The sequence below is a fragment of the Miniopterus natalensis genome, chromosome 18 (genome assembly GCF_054644295.1).
Source record: "Miniopterus natalensis isolate mMinNat1 chromosome 18, mMinNat1.hap1, whole genome shotgun sequence".
In the NCBI taxonomy this organism is placed as follows: domain Eukaryota; kingdom Metazoa; phylum Chordata; class Mammalia; order Chiroptera; family Miniopteridae; genus Miniopterus; species Miniopterus natalensis.
Genome location: NC_142098.1, coordinates 20166065 through 20188873, shown reverse-complemented (window position 1 = coordinate 20188873; position 22809 = coordinate 20166065). Strand labels below are relative to the sequence as shown.

Genomic DNA, 22809 nt, shown 5'->3' with positions numbered 1-22809 from the left:
CACCGGACAGCAGGCCCCTGCGCTGGCTTTCCTCCTGCTGCCCAGGACCCCCTCTCCCTCCTCCCACTTCCTTCAGCTCCAGGGGCTTGCGCAGCCTGGGCCTTGAGGGGTCTCCAAGCAGCTTTGGACAGACCCCGTGCAGCAGGGCACTGCCCAGGTGCGGGCCCTCACGTGCTCTTCCATCTTCAGGTCGCCCAGAGGCAATTTCAATGTGTCCCACCTCTCCAGGGAGCGACACCTGCCCGCAGAGCTTTCGCTTTCCTCAGAGATGGGCCCACGCATGACCACGAGTGAGTCACAACTGAAAACGGGAGACGTCTCCCCCGGCTGTCAGGCTCTGGGTCCTCAAACCACATTTATGTTTTTATGTATGTGTTGGGATGATTCAGCGGAAACTTCTGGTCAAACGGATCACCATAGCAACTTTCAATAGACATCCAGCATGCAAATTAGAGAGTGGAAAGCCACTTTCTCAATAGCCCCAAAGCACCCCCCCTGAGCCTCCATGGATTGAACACTCGCCACTTTGAAGGTGTAATGCAGAGTCTGCTGAAATGCACGTTGGCACCTGGCCTGCTCTGCCGGTATCTTCAGATGCTAAAATGAGAAAAACCAACTCCTCTGGGTGGTTTCTACACTCCGAGTTTTTCGGTTTGCAGGGAGACATCCACACAAGAGCTGGGAGATCAGGGTTCACATTTTCTCTGTATCATTCATAAGCCTCAGGATGTTGGTCAAATTGTGAAAACTCTCTGAGCTTCAGGATTTCCATCTGTAAAATGGGGGTAAAATACTTGTTTAGTAGAGATAAAGTGTGTCTGAGATAGTGATTAGAAAATGCTTTGCCTCTATTAATCTCTCCATAAATGATAATTACTGCTAATGTCCTCTTTGGACCTTCTGAAGCCTGTTTCCTTGCTTCCAGCCTCAGGCTTTGATGGAATGCCAGTTAGACAAAAACTGTGGTGTTAGCGTCTGGGAATATAAATGTCAACGTGGCATCTGCTCTCACGGAGCTCCAGGAGGTGCTGAGAAGATGGTGAAATGAGGTTATGGGCATTAGGCAGGGTTAGAGTCAGTTGGGTTCAAATTAATCCTGATGGAGTCTTCTCACTTAAAAATGAAAGTCTGTGGTCCACAGATTTCAATGTACAAAGCAAATGGGTTATTGGAGAAAAACAAGTTATTTTTTGGAGACATTTATTCACTGTATCAAACAGGAGTGCCTTTGGCTGCAAGCAACAGAACAACCAATTAACAAAGAAATAAGCAATTAAATAAAGAAGGGTGAATGTCCCCTCTCTCTCTTTCTCTCTCTTTCACATACACACACACACACACACACACACACACACAATTCTGTAAGTGGTTGGTTGATCACATTAGTTCAGAAGTTTAGTAATATCAAGGTCACCATCTCAACAATCTTCATGTTGTTTCCTTCTTACTGTCACCTCAGCTTCCTAAGGTAGCTGCTGAAGTTCCAGCCATCATGTCTACACTTCAAGCAGAAAAAAGAAAAAAAAAGAAAAAAAAAAGGAAAATTGACGGTGCCATTGTAATACTTACATCTTATTCACAAGAACTGAGTTGCACGGCCATTCCTAGCTCCAAGAGTAGAGTGATTTCAAAATTTTTTAAAAATTTATTTTAGATTTACCAGCCTCTGTATTAGACACAGACAAGAGCAAAGGCATTTAGGCAGTCAATTTCTAGCACCTAACACACTCCCCTTAGGTTTATTTCTTTTAGAATTATCTATTTAAATATGATTTGACTTTGCAGAATTATGATATAATTTCAGAATTAGGCAAAGTAACTCCTTCTCTATGTTTAGGAGTTTAAATGTGAGTGGACACCCTTTGTCTGCCTATTTACAGCCCCAGAAGACGGCCTTGTGCCTTCCTTCAAAAATCACAAGGCAAACAGTAGCTGCTCAGCTATCATTTCATAAGCTCTCAGGTGCACTGGGGTAGATCCTGCAGAGGAACAGAAAACTATGCACACGTCACAGTTTGTGGGGAGCCTACACTTACATTAACCAAACAGGAGCACACGCACTGGTTAACTGCGTGACAGGTCTAAATCATCTTCCTATATTCTTCCTATCCTTTGAGGGCCAGATGACCCCAAGGAAACATGTATGTGACCCAAAGTCACACGGTAGCTCTGCCTTTTTGCACATCTTGGCTTTGACTCAGGGGTCCAGAGTTTTCACTCCTGAATTCACAATCGTCTGTACCGAGCCCTGATTATGTCTAAGGGGAGAAATGGAGAACCATAAGGGGGACTCCATGTGGCCCTCCTCCAAGCACCCCAGCAGAAGCACACTCATAGTGATTTATTTGGTCCACCCAGAGAGGAAACGAGGGGAGAAAGAGAGACAGTTGAGTAGACAGCACAGCCGGACTCTAGCTGTAACCTTCAGTCACGGGACACAACCAGCCCACAGTGACCCCACAGGGTGGGAGGCAGGAGACAACCCCCCTTCCACCTCCACTATTACTCATAGGCCTGGCCCAAATGGAATCGGGTGGCTTGGGGAATCCATTCACCCGTCTGTGTAGTTCTGACCCAGGAGCACAGAGCTGAGAGAAAATAGCTGGAGAGTGGAGGTGAGGGCGGGGCAGGGGTGCACAACAGAAGGGCACCCAACACCAAACCCAATGAGGGAAAAGAGGCTCAGAGCACACGCCCAGTCTTTTGCGCTGTTGCAGTTATCCCCACCCGTGAATGTTCCAGAAGCTTCCTCGGGCGCTTACAGATGGGGCTCACCTGTAGGGCTCAGCCCCTTCGGGGGGGGGTCTCTGCCTTATCCACGGCGCCTCGCTCACTGCCTGCTGTTCTCACGGCCGGGCCCAGGCTCTAAGCTCTGGGACGGGTTAGGTTTCCTCCTAGGCGGGCTCCAGAGAGTTACACTTTGATGATGAACACTCAGGGCCAGTTTTGTCATTGTCTCCATCTCACCAATAAAGCATAGGATCCAAATGCTAAGAACATAAGTTACCTTAAGGGACTGTGCGGAATGAAGGGGGGGCATTTTTCCTCCCAATGGTAGTGCAGTTAGGAACTGCAACTGCGTGATTTGCAGACGGTCCGTAGATATTTAAAACAAATGACTGGTGACAAAGGGAGGGGGAAGCCATATGCATATCAGTTATATATGTATATACATGTGTGTGTATTTATTTAGCGATGTGTTTTCCCAGTTGATCAATCAACTCAGTCAAAATAAAGGTGGCAGTGGCCACATCCATAGCTCATTTGCTTCTTTCAAGATAACAATGAAAAGTGATGCTAGAACATTCTGTGCCATTTTCCTGAGCGGCTCCTGCCCTGAGGACGAGGCGCAGTTTTCTGGTGCTTAGGAAATGTGTGTTGGGAGTGGCTGGGCATGCTGCGGTCCTTCTTGAGGTTCTGCTTGTCAGAGAATAGTCACCCAGGATGCCAACACGGAGTTTCTGGAGTGGCAAGGGGCACATAAAAATGTTCTCAAGGTGTAGTGGTTAAATGGAAAACTCCAGGCTTCAAGGACAATCAGCTGTGCCTCTCCCAACCTGCCCCCACAGATGTGAAAAGGGTGGGACACAGCCTGGGAATCTTTGGGAGCAGGCGTTGTCTCTGGCACGAGATGTGGGCCACCAGATAGCATCATCTGAGATAGTAACATGGCAGCAGAGAGCTTGACGGGGTGCTCACACTGGGCCTCATCGAAAAATGGAAACAGGTCAAATAATTTGGGCAAACCAGGTTTCAACCCTCCCTTCCTCCTTGCCAGCACCATTGAAAGAGAGAGAGCGGGGGAGAGAGAGTCATTTTCAGGTTGGGACACACCAGCAAATTGAGGGAACACTGTTACCATCCCGGAGACACTCACTGAACACCTCTGTGTCAGACCCTGTGCTCAACACCAAAGCCTGCCCTCCAGGGGGTTTCAGGTGGGTGCAGGCCTGTGATTACAATGGAGGGTAACATGTCCTGTGATATAGATGGAAGCACGGGCCCCAGCGCCTGTGCCAAGGTGCGTCACCCAGAGCGCAGGCTCAAGGGATCAGCAAAGCAACTGTTTCCGCACCCCAGGGAAATATATTTCTGTTGACAGCAATTTAAAACACAAATCGAAGTCATGATTGCGGGAATGTTTTAGCCTCTTTTTACTACTTTTCCAGTCTAACATTGTTTCCGTTTTTATTTTTTATTTAAAGACTTTTAAAATTTGATTTTTAGAGAAAGAAGAAGGAGTGGGGGGGGGGAGAGGAGGGGGTAAGAAACATCGATGTGAGATCGAAACATCAACTGGCTGCCTCCTGCAGTCCCCCTATCAGGGATCCAGCCCCAAACCAGAGCATGTGCCCTGACCAGGAATAGAGCCCTAACCTCCTTTTTCATGGGTCAATGCTGAACCACTGAACTACCCCAGCCAGGGTTGTTTTCATATTTAAATACATGTAGGACTACCATCATTTTCCAGTTCTTGGAGCCTCTGAAAGGTTGACTCCAGCCAGTTTCAGGGCACACATCCCCAACTCTAGAGGTTCAGGGGAGATTTCTGGGAGAAATGAGCCACTCATGCTTCAAAACAAAACAGAGCAGGGGTATACTGAGTGAGAGGAGTAGCAGATGGAGATGCCTAGCTGTAGGCATCCTTGATGAACAGTCCCAGGCCTTCCAAGCCATCTCCTCCCACCTGCACCCAGTTGCCTGTTGAGATGGGAGGTGGCAGCTGAGGGCTGGGGGCCTGTTGTGGTCTGAGTCAGGCGGCACCATTTGCACTCAACACCAAGTCTGGCCTGGAGTGAGGGCTCCAGAAATGTCGCGATTGTTGTTCCTGCTGGAGTTCATCTTCTATCTCATTATGAAAGATACCTATCTCTTGGAACGGAGACTATCAATGTTCCTGTTCCACATTCTAGGAGGAGGCAGGATGGTGCTGGCAAGATTTCTGAACTCTCATCAGTGCATTTATTGGGCATTTATGAAACGAACCGTGCTGGGTCCCAGAGCAGAGCTGGGCTGCGGGCCAAACCCGACCTTGGGCCTTCCGCCTCCAGAGTCAGCCACTCAGGCAGAACAGTCTGAGGGTTACTTCTGACACTACTGGTAAAACCTCAGAGAATAAAGGTGCCAAGGAATTTTACTGGAGACCCAGAGCTCACACACTGAATGAATCCCATACCTATCTGGCTACTCCCAAATAAAAAGACCCTCCACAAAACTCTCCCAAATGAACTTCATCCTGAAGCCAGCACTGGGAAATGTTGGGGAGCCAGGGCAGGAAAGTAACATTTATTGAATATAGGCTGTGTGCCAAGTCCTGGGATTTTGCATATAAGATCAACTCCTGTCTTCTTAATGCTGGGCAATTGATGGAATTACCTCCTCAAATTATCGATAAAAAAAATTATGCCTAAAGAGATTAATTTTCTTCCTGGATATCACAGAACAGATAAGAGTCTTGTTAGAACTTAGCTTTGCTTGACTTTATCCAGGCCTTTTCTTCTTGTACTTAATGCAAAATTGGACCAGGAAAATGACCCTGGCCTTCAGCCAATAGACCTCTAAGAAACTGCCTAAGGGAAAGGGACCCATGCTGCCTGTATTCTAGCTGCTGCTTTCCAAGGGTTTCTAATGCAATCAGTGTTATTATGGGGAGAATTCCAAGTCTCCTTGTGACCAGATAGGTCTCAGGCTTTAATCTCATGGGCCTGGAGTTTGTAGAAACTCCTGGGACAGGGGAGGTGATTACAACAGCTAGGTGTATGAAGGCAGGGAGGAGCAAAGCCAAGTAAATATTTGCTGGTCCAAATGGTATCACAGGACAACTTAGGAGGTTCCAGTGGTCCTGGAGCAGTGGGATACATGCCTAGAGCCTCGTTACCTATTTCTGGACACCACAGACCCAGCCAGATAGCCTGAGAAAGAAACCAGCCTGTGTTCAGAGTAAATAGTTAACTCTTCTGGGCTGGAAGAAATGATTATTCAAAAGTTGGTCCCCACATACAAATGCAAATGACATCTCCGAGACACATGAATGCTAATTTCTCCAACGAAGTCTGTAGACAAATGCTAGTCATTAGAAACATTTCCGTGCATTTATATTAGGCCGTCCTCTAAAAGACTTTTCAGACAAATATGTCATCAAGATATTCAAAACCATGTAATCTTATCCAAAGTTTCATCTATCAACAGTACAGTTTTCATCTCTTGCAGCTGTGTGTCAGAACGCTTGGGGAGATTACTCAGCTGATACGGAGGAGCCAGGGAGGGGCTGAAGAAATCTGGGGGCCCGGAGAGTGTCACAACAGGAGGGTCTAGGTTTTCAGGGCAGGCTAGGTCTTTTAGCCACAGGTGAGAAATCCAAGGCAGGTAAGGGGTGGCTCTAATAAGTTAGAGAAGAAACCTTCAGCGGCCCCTCCTTCTGCTCAGCACCCCTCCATCAGCAGGCCTTTACATACGAGTGCTACCGAGGTGACAGATGAAGTTAAAGGCAGAGTGACTGGGAGCTCAAGATCTTGTCTTCACCACCTTCCGCAAAGCAAGACCTCAGACCTGTGGACTGCCCCCGGGGAGGTGACGGGCGAGGGTAGAGCCTTAGGTGAAGTGACAGCATTTTTAAAAGGAGGGTGCAGTGCTAAGTCACTTATCGGAGTGTGAGGGCATGTGTGTTCTGTTCTGTTCCCTTCTCTCCCTTCCCTCCACTCCCTTCCCCTTTCCTTCCCTCAGCTTTCAACCCTTCCCTTTCTTTTTCTTTCTGGAAAGAGTGTTTGGGAAAAAGACTGACCAGAGGGAGGCTTCATGCTAGTCCTAGGGCTGCAAAAGTTACTGTTATGTGATTGTTTTCTGAGGGGTCATTTGTATTTGGGTCACGTGATTTAGTGTGTGAATGGATGGTAGCTTTAGTCAGTGATGGAAGAATATTTTTTAAAATTAATTACATAATAAAGTGATACCATTAAATAACTTCTTTATCTGTTCATTCACTCGCTCATCAATAGGAATATTCATCTACCCACTCAACCATCCGTCCATCTATCCATCCATCCACCCTCTACCCATTGATAGCAAGGTCTGAAGAATCCAAGACCATTGCACAACTATTATCCCAGTTCTGTGATTGGAGGAACTGAGGCATAGAGAGGTTGAAATACTGGACCAAGATCACTCAGCTAATAAGGAATGTTTCTGAGACTGACTCATCTATTCCCTGGTTCACTCCATTCAATCCATGGACAGCCCTTGCTTGGATGCCTGCCCTGGACCAGGTACCAAGCCCAAGTACAACAGGAAGGTAAAGATGTCTCTGGCTGGCCTCTGCCTTCAAGGGGCTCACATTCCTAAATCAGAGCCAAATGTCACAAGGCTGACTGTGAGTTGTGTGGCCTGAAAAGGTGTGGCCCAAATGCAATAGCAGCTGTAAGCTGGTGCAAAAACCCCCGAGCTGAGGTAGGTGCTTGGAGTACAACTGATATTGTTAGGGGGCGACTGTCCCGGGGGCAAGGGCTGAAGCTGCGGAGGCGCCTGGAGGGCCCGTGTGAGAGTGAGGAGTGAGCCCCATGGGACACTGGCACCTGCTAAAACACGCAGCTGTAATGGAAAGAGTGTGGGCTGTGACGGGAGACGACCTGGATTTAAGTCCCACTGTCACCGCTGAATGGCCGTGTTAACTTTGGGATTTACTTCCACGCCCCGGGTCTTAATTATTTATCTGTAAAACACGCACGGCGAGAGTAGCTCATAGCATTTTAGGTAACATTATGGTCTTGTAAAGTGTTTAGAACAAGCTGACACATAGAAAATGTTCAATAAATGTTATCTGGGGGAAATGAGAAGAGCAAAGGGGCCTGTAAAGATTAAGAAGTTTCCTCAGAGACTTTATAAGTCCTAAGACATCATAATAACCCTAATCACAGGAGACCAGCTGGCATTTGGGAAGAATTCTGAACTCTGCTTTCTTAGCCTCAGTCCCCGATGTGGGGTGGCACGTGGTTCCCATGGATGCCTTGGTCCCTCCTTCAGCTCAAATACTGTTTGGGGGTTGGCTCTACACATTGATTAGACTTTGCCTGATAATTTGTAACAGTTCCTCTATGCAGAGTTTTAAAAAACACACACGGGGATGCTTTGATTTAGCCCAGCAGCCACTGGGGCCGAGCTTCCTGTGTTTCACCAAGAATGGCAGAGGGACAGACGTTCGGCTGCGACCCAGGAGGTAAATGAACCGGAGTTCAGTTGTTTCCGAGCAAGAGGTCACTTTTTATTTTAGGTTGCCAAGTGTGTGTTACCTGAGAAAGGCCTTGTGGCCTGTCTAGAAAAGCCTGTTAAAAATAAATAAATACATATAATTTATTTATTTGCCTGGTTTGCTCTTTCCCAATCATTGTCCTCAATCTAAAGGCAGTTACGGTCTTTTGGGTGTAGTACAGCCTATAAAGTATTTAACAAAGTGGCCTCAAATTTATGTAGCAAGTATCATATTTATCTGGGTAAATGAAAGATTATGTTTTCTGAACTGCGCCTCTGCTGGCTCTGCCAGTCTTTAATAATCTTTGCCAAGAGACTGGAACCACTTTCTATGGGCTTCATGACCACAGAGTGGGGGAGGAGGGAGTGGCCTTTCAAAGTTATTTTTCACTACAGATGTGATGGTAAAGTGAATTATGCTGAATGCAAAGGGTCACACAGCTTCCTGGCCTGAAAGCAGAACTTCTGGTGACCTTGTGGTGAGGGCAGCAAGGCTTCAACTTGTGACAAATCAGGAGATGCCAGGAGGCTCAAAGACTGGTTGATATTTTCGGTACAGTCTGCGTCCCTGGAATCTGTTGTTGGGCTCGCTATGGTTGATTTTCTCAGAACGCCGAGTTAAAGACATGTTTTTGGTCTTTACTTCTAATTTCCTGCTGGTGTGTTTGTGAGTATGTGTGTCCGTTCGTAGGAACATTAGTGTATTTGATTGTGTGTGTGTGTGTTTTGGTACAGATGGGAAGAGAGAAAAGGCCAGAGAGGCAAAGAGGGAGAAATAAGAGAGTGTGATGAAATGATGGGCAAAGATCATGGTGGACTCTTTAGAAGGAAGTTGTCCAGATTCATTCATTCTTCCATTTACAGAACCAGGATTTGGCGACTGGTACTGCTCCAGGTTCTGGGAATACTATAGTCACCTAGAGGGACCAAGTCCCTGATCTCATAGCTTTACTATCTAGTGAGGGACACTGATAATTTAGAAGGTAATTTCAGATAAATTGGCTGGTCCAATGATGGATTAATATAGCGCCTTCCGTCTCAGCAGGCCTGACTTTGTCACACTCCAGGGCAGCTCTTACCTCTGACTGTTTCTCCCCACAGGAGGTCATCCCTGGAAGACATCTGTTTCTCTCCTGACAGACAGTCTTCTACTTCTACTTAGACCCCTCATCCCATTTTAAAGTTGTTTACTTAAACTCTCTGTATGTCAGTGGTTCTCAACAGGGGACGGTTTTGTCCCACACAGAACAATTGGCATTGTCTGGAGGCATTTTTGGTTATCACAACTGGAAGATGCTGCTAGAACCCAGTAGAGGCTGAAGATTCTGCTAAACATCCTACAATGCACAGGGCAGTGAGTTCCAACAGAAAGAGTTCGTCCACCTGGCCTCAGCAGAGCCAAACACTAGACACCGAGAACTGCAGTGGAGAAACGCTGGCTAGTTTATTATGAGTGGCGCCTCCCACGAGAACAGGAAACTAACTCTCAAAAGCCTGACCTCCCTGATGGCATGTGGGCTACAGATTATACAGGGCAAAATCACAAAACACCTTGGTTAGAGGTTCAGGGTCGTGCTGGGAGCTGACTGGTCTAAGGTGAAGAAAGGTAATAAATCATTTCTTCAGGTCTTGAGGACAGTTCTGAGGTCTGTTCTGCTGTCCCTCTGTCTGATCCTGTGGGAAAGCAGTCAGGGGGTCGTCCCACTTTAGGGCTCAGGTGCTGAATCATAACTTAGGTCAAGATGTTATCTGTAGCCTGTCAGAGGTCTAGACCTGTGATCACTTGTCAGGTCCAGGCTACTGTCCTCCGGACCTGACTAATTATCCAGGGGAAAGGCGAAGTCTCTGAGGGATATATATATAAGAGGATTTCTAGTGCTAGCATTTAAAGCTACATTATTATTATTTTTTTTAATCCCCACCCAAGGATATGTTTTCATTGATTTTTAGAGAGAGTGGAAAGGAAAGAGAAAGGGAGAAACACTGATGTGAGAGAGGAACATGGATTGGTTGCCTCCCGTATGCACCTCAACCTGAGATCGAACCTACAACCTGCGTACGTGCCCGGATCGGGATTCGAACCTGCAACCTTTCGGTGTACAGGAGGATGTTCCAACCAACTGAGCCACCCGGCCAGGGCTTAAAGCTAAATTTAATCAAATTCATAAGGATCCTCCATTTCAGCAGCCCCACAACCAAGCATGACCAAGTCCCAAATGTCAGCAGTGCCGAGAAACTCCGGCTCACCTGTTTGTTTCCCGTCTCCCCCACAGTGAGAAGGTATGTGTCCGGTTCTCTCTTGTGTTCACAGTATTGACATCTTATAGATGTTCAATAAGTATTTGCTGGCTGGCAGTGCCTGCGATAAAGCTCAATACACAATAGGTGGTACAAAGTGTTTACTGAGTGACTACCCGATACACTGATTTAATAACATGTTGCTATGCTGAGCAGTCTAACCTTTCTGAGCTTCAACAATCCCCCAACCAAGAATGCTGAGACTCGAATGTCAACAGTGTCGAGGCTGAGAAACCCTGCCTTAAGGTGGTGGCCGAGGCACCCCTACCACCAGGGTTTGTAGGTGTGTGCCCATGTGTGGGTGAGTGTGAGATCTGCCAGGAAGCCTGGCACTGCCCCTTCTGGAAAAGCCCTCACCACAACCATTTGCCTCTTTCCCTAGGAATCTGCCTCCCCAGACTGAGTCTGGAACCTGCCTGGCTCTGGGGGGGCTGCTAGCAAATGCTTTCTGCGGAATGGGAATGGCTTGCGGGGCCAGGGGGATGGAAAACCCCCATGATGCCGGCCTGGGAAACTTAGGGCTCACTCCGGGGACACATGTCCCCAGAAAACCCTAGCCGCCCAATCCCTTCCTGTTCAAGAGCATCTGTTGCCAACATGTTTCTTAACCACCTACAGGATCAGGCCGCAGTGCTCTCTGCCTGTAAATCCTGCCCCGGAGACCGCTTCCCAATGGGGATCGCTCGGGCACCCCGGGAACAGGACCCAGGCTCGCTACCTGCAAGAGGTTGCTGCCACTGAGGCCCGGGCCCGGGCGTCCGGGGGAAGGAAAACAGGAATGAAATCTCTGGGAAATCTGAGACATTGTTCTAAAACAACGGTTTTTTTAGGGTGTTTGATTTACTATTTAACTGTGCGCAGCTGCTGTTCGGAAAGTAGGAAGCATGCCAAGCCCGGAGAGCGGGCGGGGGCCCGCGGCGCGGGGACAAAGGACGGAGCGGCGGTGTTTGCACACTTTGCGTGTCACCTCCACCAGGAAAGGACGCGTGCGGCTGACCCTCCCGCGGGCTGCAGCCTCCTTCGGCTGCTGTTCATCTGCTGAGCCGCGGCTCCCCCCCCCCGCCTCACTCTCGCCTTCTTTGTCTTAATTACAGAGATTTAGGAGGCGGCCCTGCCCTCCAAGTGCACGTTTTAAATCAGAGTTTCAACAATCGCTGCTCCCTTCTGCTTCTGTTTCCTTCATTCTGGCATCGCGACGCCCACACATTGACTTGGGAGGGTTTTGTTTTTCTTTTCAAATTTTGGTAAAATGGACAGACCCTAGAAGTAACCATTCTAAAGTGGCATTTTGAACATTTGCAATGGGGTGCAACCATCTTATGTATGTAGTTCCAGAACATTTTCATCCTCACCAAAGGAAACCGTTTCCATTCCTCCTTCACCCTCCCCATGGCAACCACTAATGTGCCTTCTGACTTCTCAGATTTATCCATTCTGGGTATTTCAAATAAACGGGATTACACGTGACCTTCGGTGTCTGGCCTCTTTCATTTAGCATAAAGTTTTCAAAGTGCATCCATGTTGTAGCAGTACTTCCTTCCTTTTTTATGGCTAAATAGTATTCCATTGTATGAACTGAACCCCAACTGCAACGTTTTGTGAATCCATTCATCCACGGATGGACACTGGGGTTGTTTTCACCTCTTGGCCATTGCAAGTAGTGCTCTGCGAATATTCATGTACAAGTATTTATTTGAAGCCTGTTTTCGGTTCTCCCTTGCAGACATCTAGAAATGGAATTGCTCAGTCAGATGGCAATTCTCTAACTTTTGGGGAAATTATAAGTTCTTTTGAGGCCCTCATTTCACAACCGTACTTGGGGTACAATCACCTAATATGTCCTCTATCCAAGAGGAACCCAGAGTTATACCTGGGGTCACCTCTTGAGACAGTGCTGGCTTTCTGCCCAGCAATGAGAAGGCTGAAGAGGGGCAGAGGCCATCATGGAGCCCCTGTTTCTCCATTACCAGAAGAGTTAACTATGCCCTCAATAGGGCACTAAGTATTCAATCACATGAAAACCCTGTGTAGGAGGCATTATCTTCTCTATTTTTTTTAAAATGAAGAAATAGGGACCAGAGAGATTAAACCACTTCCCCAAGGATACACAGCTAAGAATTACAGGCCTTCTTAAGTCTAACGACCTATTGAAGTTATTTCACCAGATTTAAGAGACTGTCGGTTCCCTGCCTAAGAAAGCTAAACCCTTCAAAAAGAACTGCCGCCCACTCAAGTAGGAAAACACCTTCCCTTTTCTGGGAATTTTGATCCAAAGTCAGACCACAGGCAAGAGGAGACTTCCTTCAGCCCAGGTGACACAGGAAGTAGGGATTAACTTTTCCAAAATATTTGGTGACCTGTGTTATTGGGAATGAATGCTTCTCTGACAGCTACAAATTCCTTGCCTCCATCTAGTCTCTTATCTCTAGTTTCCCCCAAGGGGGAAATAGCTACCTTTACACTTCTTTTTCAGAGGATAGTCTGTTTTCAGAGAAGAAAAGAAACCAGAGATCTCTTTCTTAGCATTTACCTTCTTTAGTGTGTGCTAAGTTCTTATGGTACATTAACACAATTCTCCCTACAGCTCTGTGAGTTTGGTGTGGCTGTTATTTATTTTTATTCGGAGGAGGAACTGAACATTCAGAGAGGTTAAGAAACTTGTGCAAAATCTCCCAATCGATAGGAGAAGAAGCCAAGATTTAAACCAAGAGCTTTCTGAATCTGAAGTCTATGGATCCTAGCACTCTGCCAGGCCAATCATTGATCAATCGCTTTCTATTGCTGGGTGTCCTAGCACCCTGGGCTAGGTGTTTTCACACATGGTCTCATTTAATCTTTCCAAACATCTAGCTTGTAGAAAAGGAACTTAAGGCTTAGTAACATCACATAACTTGCCCAAGCTCACAAAGCCATAGCAGCCAAAGACACTGTTGCAGAGCCACCGGATTCCAAAGCCCCACTGCGTCTCCCATACTGCTCTATTTCTTTGTCCAACATGGTGCTAAGCTCATCCCAGGATCAGGAGCCAGGAAGAACTGGCTGCCAAGGAATCCCATGTGGTTGATCGTAAAGTTCTGACAATCTCACCTCACTGTGACTCCAGTCAACCACTTGCTATTGGAGTTAGCAGATTCCCACATTAGAATGGAGCCCTTGGAAAAAATAGTTTCCAGAGATGCTAGAGGTAAGTGATTTGCCTAAGATGAATTAAAAATAAAAATATTTCAAAGGGAGGTCTGTTAGACTCAACAAAAGCTGAGGTAGAGCATCTCTGTGTTACTATAGGTGGGCAAGCAGGTGAGGAGATGCATATGTGTGTATATGCTCAGCATTTGTGTGTAGCCATACACACAAAAACCATACGCACACACACAAATTGTGCACAGAAAGGTTTGTTTGCAAGGGTGGGTTTGCATACGTTTGTGGAGGGGGACTCATTTGAGTGTTTGTACAAGTGTATTTCTGAGTGCACGCATTGGGGATGGGCTGTTAGGGAAAGGCACAGTGGAAGACGCAGACGATTCCCGTTATGACTGATTCTTGAAGGCCTTAGACTAGAGGAATCGCCTTGAACTCTTTTTTGGGGGGAGAGAGTGGTTAGGGTTGAGCCTCTATGCACGCACAGGGTTCTTCTGGCTGGATGAAAACAAGTTTCTCGGTGCCCATGATCTGGTTCCCTGGGCCAGATCTCTGTGTGGCCTCGGTTACTCCATGCCTTGCTTGTCACTTGCAACTTCCAGCTCCTTCCTTGTGTGGCCTTCTGATCTGATCTTCCCAACAGCCCTGGAGCGAGGATCTCGGAGTTCATGCTGGTGGGGCTTGCCTTAGCAGGCAGAGTCCCTTTCCAAGAAGGTGCTGCAGACCTGCTCTGTGCCGTCACTGGAGGAGCCCATTGCAGGGTCCTGGCTTGAGTGTGATATTTATTCAATGCTAAAATTAGATTCTGTTTCCTCTTTTTGTGCTTGGAGCAGCTCTGGACACATTCTCAAGACATCTACCCGTTTTGTGATGAACCCACACCTTTCAGTAAAGACACTGGCAAAGGGTCTCTCTGTGAACCACTCCTCTGAAACCTATTGTACACCAAAGAACAGAAAAGCACGTTTTGAAGATCACACTCAGCAAAATCCCTTTCTCCTGAAGTCCATAGACTCTACTGAACTTAAGAACATTTACAAAATTAGTATTCCATGTTTCTAAATTCACACTCTAGAATTCTGGAGGATGAAGGACTGATAAACAGCAGTGATGATTTCTCACCCTTGGAAGTGACTTTTCCAATTTCCCATTTGCAATCCTATCCTACCTGGCAGTTTTCTCCCTCTTAACCTCTCTAAAGAGGTGAAGGTGGGCTGGCTTGCAGCAACTATTTGGCAATCCATTTCTTCACTCTCATCAAACGAATTCTGATTTCATCTGACACTGGAATGCAGCCGACAGCCCCTAAAAAAGGTGTGTGTGGGAGGGGATGCGATGGGAGACTTAATTTGACAGGGTTACAAGGAGACAAGCTGGAAGCAAACATTTGACACTCCAGCCCTGGAATGCTGTAAAAATTTAATTAGGTGGATCCATTAGTCATGCCCACATGAAGGTTTCATACGGGACTTACAAAAACGCAGGCTACTGAGGGAAAGTTTCAGACCTTCCTGTAAATGCCCTTTCCCTCATTATTGGGAAATGTGGTCTCCCTGGGACCATTGAACCGGGCTTTGTGTTTACAAAATATGGTTAGGACGAGATTAACTACATGGACTGAAGGGGTTTGCAAATCCAAATAAGAGACGATGTTTTATATGGGAGTTTGCCCTCCCTGGCTACCTCTGAGTCAACTGGGCTGAGAGACGAGTTTGGTGCCCACTGCCTTTTATCGCTTCCTGACTCCAAATTTTAGGTTTAAAGGCACCGGAACAATGTTGTATGGTAGAGTTTAATGGGATGAGCGTGTGTCTGTTTTCAAGTTGAAAATAATAGGCAGTTCCTCTAGTTCCAACCAGGGTGTGGAATGGAGAGGGGGGTTAATTCGGGACTCAATCTTCCAGATTTCAGGACCTGGGATACTGACAGCCTCGTTTGCAACCAGGCCTGTTCAGTTTACAAACACTGCTATTTTGATTGCTAGTCTCTGATTAGTCACTGTGGTTGGAAGGAGGTAGATGAAGAAGATATTTAATACAACTGTTTATGTGGTGATATTTGAAAGCCATTGAAAATTAACTCAAGACCCTTAGCTCTTAGTCAATTCAAATCACGTGAGATTTCCCACACAGACCATGGGCATTGTTTCTGCAGAAATCTTTCATGTAATTAAGACCAATATGGTGTTCAGCATTCAATGGAAAATGAAAAGGTTTGGTATAGTATAATGTTACTGTTCTAGAGCCACAGTCCTCTAGAGATTGGCTGTGGGCTGACTTTTCTGTCTTCAGCTGTATGCATTCATCTATTTATTCATGTTATTATTTCAACAAACACGTACATCTTTATACTCTGGATTGAGACATAAAGTTTAACAAGACATAGTCCCTGCCCTAGAGGAGGTCCCTGCACATGGGAAAGACTGACTTATGAACAAGTAACCACAGTGCACTGGGATAGTAATTATAATGTTACAGTTTATTGTGTGTCTATGCACCAAGCAATTTACATATGTTAGCTCATGTATTTTTTAAAAGCAACCCAGCAAGTCAGAATTTTTATTTTTCATAGATGAAGAAACTGAGACCCAGAAAAATTTAAGAGCTATCTTTCTAGACATAGGTTAAGAAAAGGCAGCTCTGAGATTTGAACCCTGGATAGTCTAACTCCATTAAGCTGCATTGCCTCAGAGTCTCAGGTCAAGGCCTTGACTGAAGCAAAGAGACAGAAGAAGGCAGTGCATGGAGAACTCTTTGGAGAAGAGTTGGCAAAGCTTTGGGAGCCCTTGCAGAATGAATATGTGCCCACAAATTAGCAAGCAAAGCATTTGATATCTCAAGGGGAAACCCCACCACACTGTAACTAATATTTTCTAGTTATTGTTACTCCTAAATATACCTTAGTTTGAGATGAAGAACCGTATTTTATATAACTAAACATATGGTGTCCCTAAAGGTCCTTTGGTTTGGTCCTCGACTTTGAATCCTGTAAGATTTTTCACATCTTTGACCTCAGAGATCTTTGGTGTGAGATCAGTTGCCATCTTGGTTGAAAGCTCATTGTTTGCTGGGGGGAAAGAGAAACACAGACTACAACCCAGTTTCTTCAGGTTTCACTTTTCTAAATTTCCTGGGGATATGTAAACTTGGACTTATTCTTTAAGCTCCCCCACTCTGATCTCTATCTGTCTCCTAAATTCAGCCACAGGGGACAAAACTTGTTAAAGTCAACTGGTCAAAACTAAAGCAAGACTCACACTGTGGCCCTCACCCTCAAGACGAGTGTCTTAAACTGAGCTCTTCATCTATAAAATTTCAAGCAGATCATTCGTAGTAAAGAGAAACTGGACCTTCTCAAAAGGCAATTTTCATAATCCAGCCAAAATGTTCCACTGGCCTCCATCACGAATGCCCATCTCTGGTGAACATCTAATAATGTGTGTCTGTCAACCATGACCCTTTCCTCTAGGGATCCCACCCCCATCCCCACTCTTTATTTCCCTTTAACATTTTTTAATGGCCCCCAACCCCCGCAGCCTTCACCACACTATAGTCTGTGTCCATGGGTTATGCATATGTGTGTATAAGCTCTTTGGTTAACCTCAACCCTCCCACCGCCCACCCGCCTTCCCTCTGCGATTTGTGAGTCTGTTCTATTGGAGTGCGCATGGGACTGAGTGCATAGGGTCCTGCCCTCATCTAATAGAAATTCCACAAATACTGGATTCTGCAGTGAGCAACCAAGCCAATAAGCCTCAAATTTAGGACTTTTTAGAGCTATTTGAAAAGAGAAGCTTATTCTATAGGGAGTGCTTGCGGTAAGGATAATTTAGGACTGTAGTTTCCAGCAGCCATACTTCTACCTCTGGGGGATCCAGGCAAAGAATGTAGGCAACCCTGAACTAGATGAATTTGGGGTCCACAGCTATATTATCAACATATCTGGATCCAGCCATGCCAGAAGCCAGGGTCACCACTGGACTTCTCAGAGTGTGAGCCAGTATGTTATTTGTGTATGTTCTTAAGCTAGGTTGCATTGAGTCTCCTGTCACCTATGAGCAAGAGCCTTGATACCATCTCTCCTTAGGGTGCCCCAGGCTGCCAACTTAAAGCATGTTATGAAATTCTCAAAATATATTTTAAAAACGTATAGCAAGTTCATTTTAATTTAAAATAGGAATATATGAGTGGGATATGAATGTCATTAAATCTGAAAGATCATTACAGGGCAGAGCAACTGATTCAAATTAGGATTCACTTTATGGTGACCAATTCATGATTCAGTGGAGCTCAGCTGTCCGGCCTGGGACCAGGAGCCTCATGTGGCAACAGAGCGCTTGATATCTGGCTGGTTTGGAAATGGAAATGAGCTGTAAGTATAGAACACACCCTAGATTTAGGACACTTAGTACAAACAAAGGAATGTAAATGATCTCATTAATAATGGTATTTTGATTGCATGCAAAGTGAGAATATTTTGGAAATATTCGGTTAAATAAAAAGTATCATTCAGGGCTGGAGGGAGGTAGCAAAGAATAAAAGGGGCCCAATCTATGGTGACAAAAAAAGATCTGACTTTGGGAGGTGAACACAATGCAATATACAGGTGAGGTGATGTATTATGGAATTGTACGCTTGAAACCTAGATACTTTTATTAGTCAATGTCACCCAGTAAATTGAATTTAAAAAGAATCATTCCAATGAATTCCACCTGTTTCTCTTTTACTTTTTACATTACGGCTGCTAGATAATTTTAAAATACATTATATAATTCACATTCTCTTTGTGCTGGTCAGTGCTGCACCAGAGCTGTAACTATTACAAGATCCCACTTTTAGTTGCACCCAAACCTCTGTCTCTGACACTCCCACCCTATTTCTTATCTTGCACGACTGCGGTTGACTGTGGGGAACAACACATGAATCAAGATCATTATTCATAGTACAGCCCCTCAGCTATTTGAAGCAGCTCCAGACTCTTCCCATAACTTCTCTTTCCTCAGCCAAACACCCCACTTTCTTCACACACTTTTCGTATCATCTAGTTTCCTCACTTTTCCTTGGATACCTTCCAGGGTTCCCAAGGATCCCCTTAAAATACGGAGCTCACTTTCTTCCTGGCAGGCCAGCTGTAGTCCGAGCACCGAGCCTCTCACCTTCTTCGACTAGACGCCAGGTTTCTATTAAGTCGACCCCATTGATATGAGCAGATTTGGAAACTAAGGCTCGGAACAGTGGTTCTCAAAGTTTAATCCCCGGACCAGCAGCGTCTATACCACCTGAGAACGAGTTTGAAATGCAAATTCTCTGACTCCACCCACCACCTCCTGATTCACAGACTTTGGGTGTGGAACCCAGTGATCTGTGCTTTAACAAGCCTTCCAGGGGATTCTTGTATGTGAATGAATGTGAGAAGCACTGGCTTATACCCAAAGTCTTCTAAAATCTTTTGCCTTTCAGACAGGTTTTCCCTGTTTTAGTGGCTGGGTTTTTTGAACCATAATGCAGGAGTTTGCTTTAGAATTTTAGTTTGTCTATACTAAACCTTCTCCAATACACACACTGCCCATTCTCCCTGCACTGTGTCAACGACACACTGAATAATGTTGATTTTCACCTTTACCCAGAGCTCTGATACGAATGTTGAACAACCCGGCAGACCCCAAATCACGATCACACTTTAGGTCATGCTGTTCTCTCTGCCTCCGAGTTATGCTTTCAAAGCCCATCTCCCTCTCCCTTTAATCGGCTCTTCCTGGCTAGCTCCAGCAGGGCCTGCATCTCCACTCAGATGTCACCTCTACCAAAAAATGAAAACAAACCAAAAAATCCCCAAAACATCTCGTTCAGGGTGGATCATCTGAGCCCCCTGCGTGGACAGCCATCAGTGTTTTATTAATGACCCTCTCCTCTCAGGTACACTGTTTCTCGATTGGGGCAATGTTGCCCACAGGGGACACTTGGCAATGTTTTAAACACATTTTTCGTTGCCACAACAGGGAGTTACCACTGGCATCCAGTGGGTTGAGGCCAAGGCTGCTGAAAACCATCCTTCAAATGCACAGGGCAGTTGTCCACCGCGCCCACCACCCTCCCACCAAACAAAGGATGATATGGGTCCAAATGCCAACTGTGCTGAGGTTGATAAACCTGCCCCAGACTTAAGCCCCATGCCCCTTTTGGTCACCAAGTTCATTTCTAGCCCCAACAGAATGCATGGCTTACGGGAGGTAAGTCCCATTCTCCTTACTGGGAGGAAACATGAGAAAACCCAATCAAGATTACCTGTAGATTGATAACTTTCTGTCTCAGGAAATAACTTACTGGAGACGAATATGGTTGAGGACATATGGAGACTGTTTTTAATGAGTAGCTAAACTAGCTTTATAATTAGCGTACCCATTGCTAATTAATACATGTGCCTCTAAAGTACTTACAAGCCGCTAAAATGTTCTTGGGCCTCTAAGTTGTCTGAGCTTGTACCTTCTGCTATTGCACTGTCCTCCTAATTATTGGCTAATATGATATTTATTAACTGTGAGCTTGGCCTACTTACCCTCTCCAAGCCTCAGTTCCTCCAGATGGGGTAAAGATACCAACCCCTCAGGCAGTCCTGTGATGCCAATGAGAAAGATGACATCAGATGGCGTTTGCAAGACCAAGAGTCATGTCCTCTCTTGGTGGTTTCCATTTCCTCATTTAATCCCCACAGACCCTGTGGGGCCAGTAACAAGTGTAGTCTTCATCTCATAGGCAATGACCCTGACGTTCAATCAGGCCAACCGGTTGAATTTTTATCCAGTTTGTCATCAATAAAGATATCTTACTGGTGTTTATGATTGATCTTGACTGATCCAGGAGAAAGTAATGTCTCCCATTGACAGAGTTTTTCTGGAAGCTTCTAAAATATTGAAAAGAATATTTATCAAGCTATCTAGCAGGAGGATCCACACTTTTTCATTCAAAGTTGGTCACTACTTTCAGAGATTTCCAGGGGAGTGGGCTCGAGGAGGGAGATCACACTTGTGTTTAAAGTGATGATGTTTGAACTCTTGAAGGAGGTCAGCAAACACGGGCAGGGGATCCTGCACCAGGGCTGAGGCACAAAGGCTCTGGAGTGGAACCTTCCCTGTGTTGTGTTTCTGTCTAAGCTCACTCTGCAGAGCCCTCATCGACCTGGAGCCGGATGGCAGCTGCTCCCCTGGCCTGTGGGGAGAAGGACCCTGGCTGAGTGTGTCCAGAGCGAGGCAAGGCAGTGAGTCATTCTGTCTTGGCACAGAGTCCCCAGGCTCTTGGGGAAACAAGAAGACTTTGTTGAAGGAAACCCTCCTGCGTATGAATGGCCCCTACTCAACTCTTCAGAGGGGGCCTGTAACCTGCTCCTGCCCCCTTCCCCACTCTTGGCCTGGAGAAACCACAATGACTTGGGGGTGGGGTGGGGGTGGATTTGGAGTACAGGCCTTTGTTGTCAGCCTGGAACAAAAAGGCCCAGACCCTGGCTGGACAGAAATCTCCTGGGGCGCAGTCAGGGGCGCCTCTTTCCGACTCAAGTTTTAGCTGCCTCACCATCGCTCGGGGAAGCGGGAGCCAGACTGGACACCCGGATCCCGCAACCTCGCTTTGTTTGGCCGGATAGCTGTCAGGTTTCTCCCTCATACTGAAAGTACTCTCACTTTGAGGGTCCATTTTTCTGATGTTTATCCACCTTTGTTCAAGGAATTTCTCTCCTGAATACGGCTTTATTTCTGTAATGTCAGGGGAGTAGTTTATTTTCTTGGCAGCTGTCGTGAAAATTTCTTAAGGGCAGATATCCACTCTCAGGAGAGAGGAATATTGAAAAAGATCTTCTTGGACACGGGTGATGGGAACTGTCTTCAGGGGCCCGAATGTGAGCAGGGGGACCGTGACGGGCTTGTGTGTCGCTCAGGGAGGGAGGGAAGAGACAGACGGAGGAGCGGGTGTGGCACCGAAGTCCATCGGCCACGTGCCCTGCGCTGTAACCCTTCTTGTGATCATCTTTCAGTTACATCACCACACTCAAAATCTTTCTCACACACGGACTTATCCCTTTTCAGTGTGAGCTGCTTGTTCAGCTTCCTGAGAGTGGAATCTGAAGCCACATCCAGGTGCTTGTGACGAGCCCAGAAGTTGGGAGAAACGTGAGGATATAACTGCTGGGGGAATTCACAGTGCTTGTGGGGACAACTCCGGATTCTTGAAAATCTGCGAGATCAGGGTTTGGACTAATTTAAACAAAGTCTCCCAGGAGCAGGTGCCGTGGATAACGTCTGCGTTACATGCTTAACACCCCTCTGCTGGGCTGCGGGAATCGCCACTTCTCTAAGGAAGGGTGGGGGCTCGGGCTGCATCTGCTGCGGCTCGCTCTGATCCGGGGCGTGAAACGGTCCCCAAGGAGGAGGCCATGCACCCAATATGAGGCGTGACCTTGTTTATTAGCTCCTTGGAGCAGGGCAGGCGAGCGGGGACAGTGTGGTAGGCGCATGGTACGTCTTCTACTCATTAACCCAGATGGAGGTCACAGCTCCATCTTGGCTGCTGCCAGGAAACAACAACTTGTCAAAACTTCAGGCGAAAGCACCAGGTTCCAGCTCATTGGAACCCCATTCCTAGATGAGTGCAGGCAGAAGAGGAAGCTGTGCTTGACTGGCCCCAGATAGGCCAAGCAGATGTTGTGTGGGGCTCCTCTCTGCAAAGCTCAAGCGCTGGCTGAGCTCATCACGCAAACAGGGCCCCGGGGAGAGCTGCTGATGAGGGCCCCGCAGCGCTGGGAGCCACGGAGCGCTTGGCTCTGGGCCCCCCACCCCTCCCAACCTGGGGTGGCCTGGCCCCCTGCCAGCTCAGTTTGGAAGGGAGGGCCAGGCAGTGAGTTGCACACCGGGAAACTCTTGCAAAAGGCCCAGCAATGCTTTTGGATGACGTCCAGTTGTCACAGGCTGCGGAGGCTTCAGCGGGGCCGGGTTGGTAGGGAGACGGAAGCTGGGTGCTCAGAAGATGCTAAAGAGCCGATTTTCTGCACCGCCCCTACCGAGGGGGAGAGAGGTACTATAACCCGTGTAACCCAAAGCAGGTCCCTGAGCTGCTCTGCCCGCCGTGGCTGGGCGAATATCACGTC

The 22809-nt window shown here is 46.8% G+C and overlaps 1 protein-coding gene across 2 annotated transcripts in view; it reads right to left on the bottom strand.

Annotated features, from left to right (window-relative positions):
• MAF (MAF bZIP transcription factor) overlaps positions 1-22809 on the bottom strand; it is a 131423-nt gene that overhangs the window by 30555 nt on the left and 78059 nt on the right. Inside the window, exon 3 of one of the 2 annotated variants that reach the window (XR_015716029.1) lies at positions 566-772. The exons of the other annotated variant lie outside the window; for it this stretch is intronic. The gene's annotated coding sequence lies outside the window, so the exon portion shown is untranslated. Of the gene's footprint in view, positions 1-565; positions 773-22809 lie in introns of those variants that run through there. 2 annotated transcript variants of the gene reach the window in all.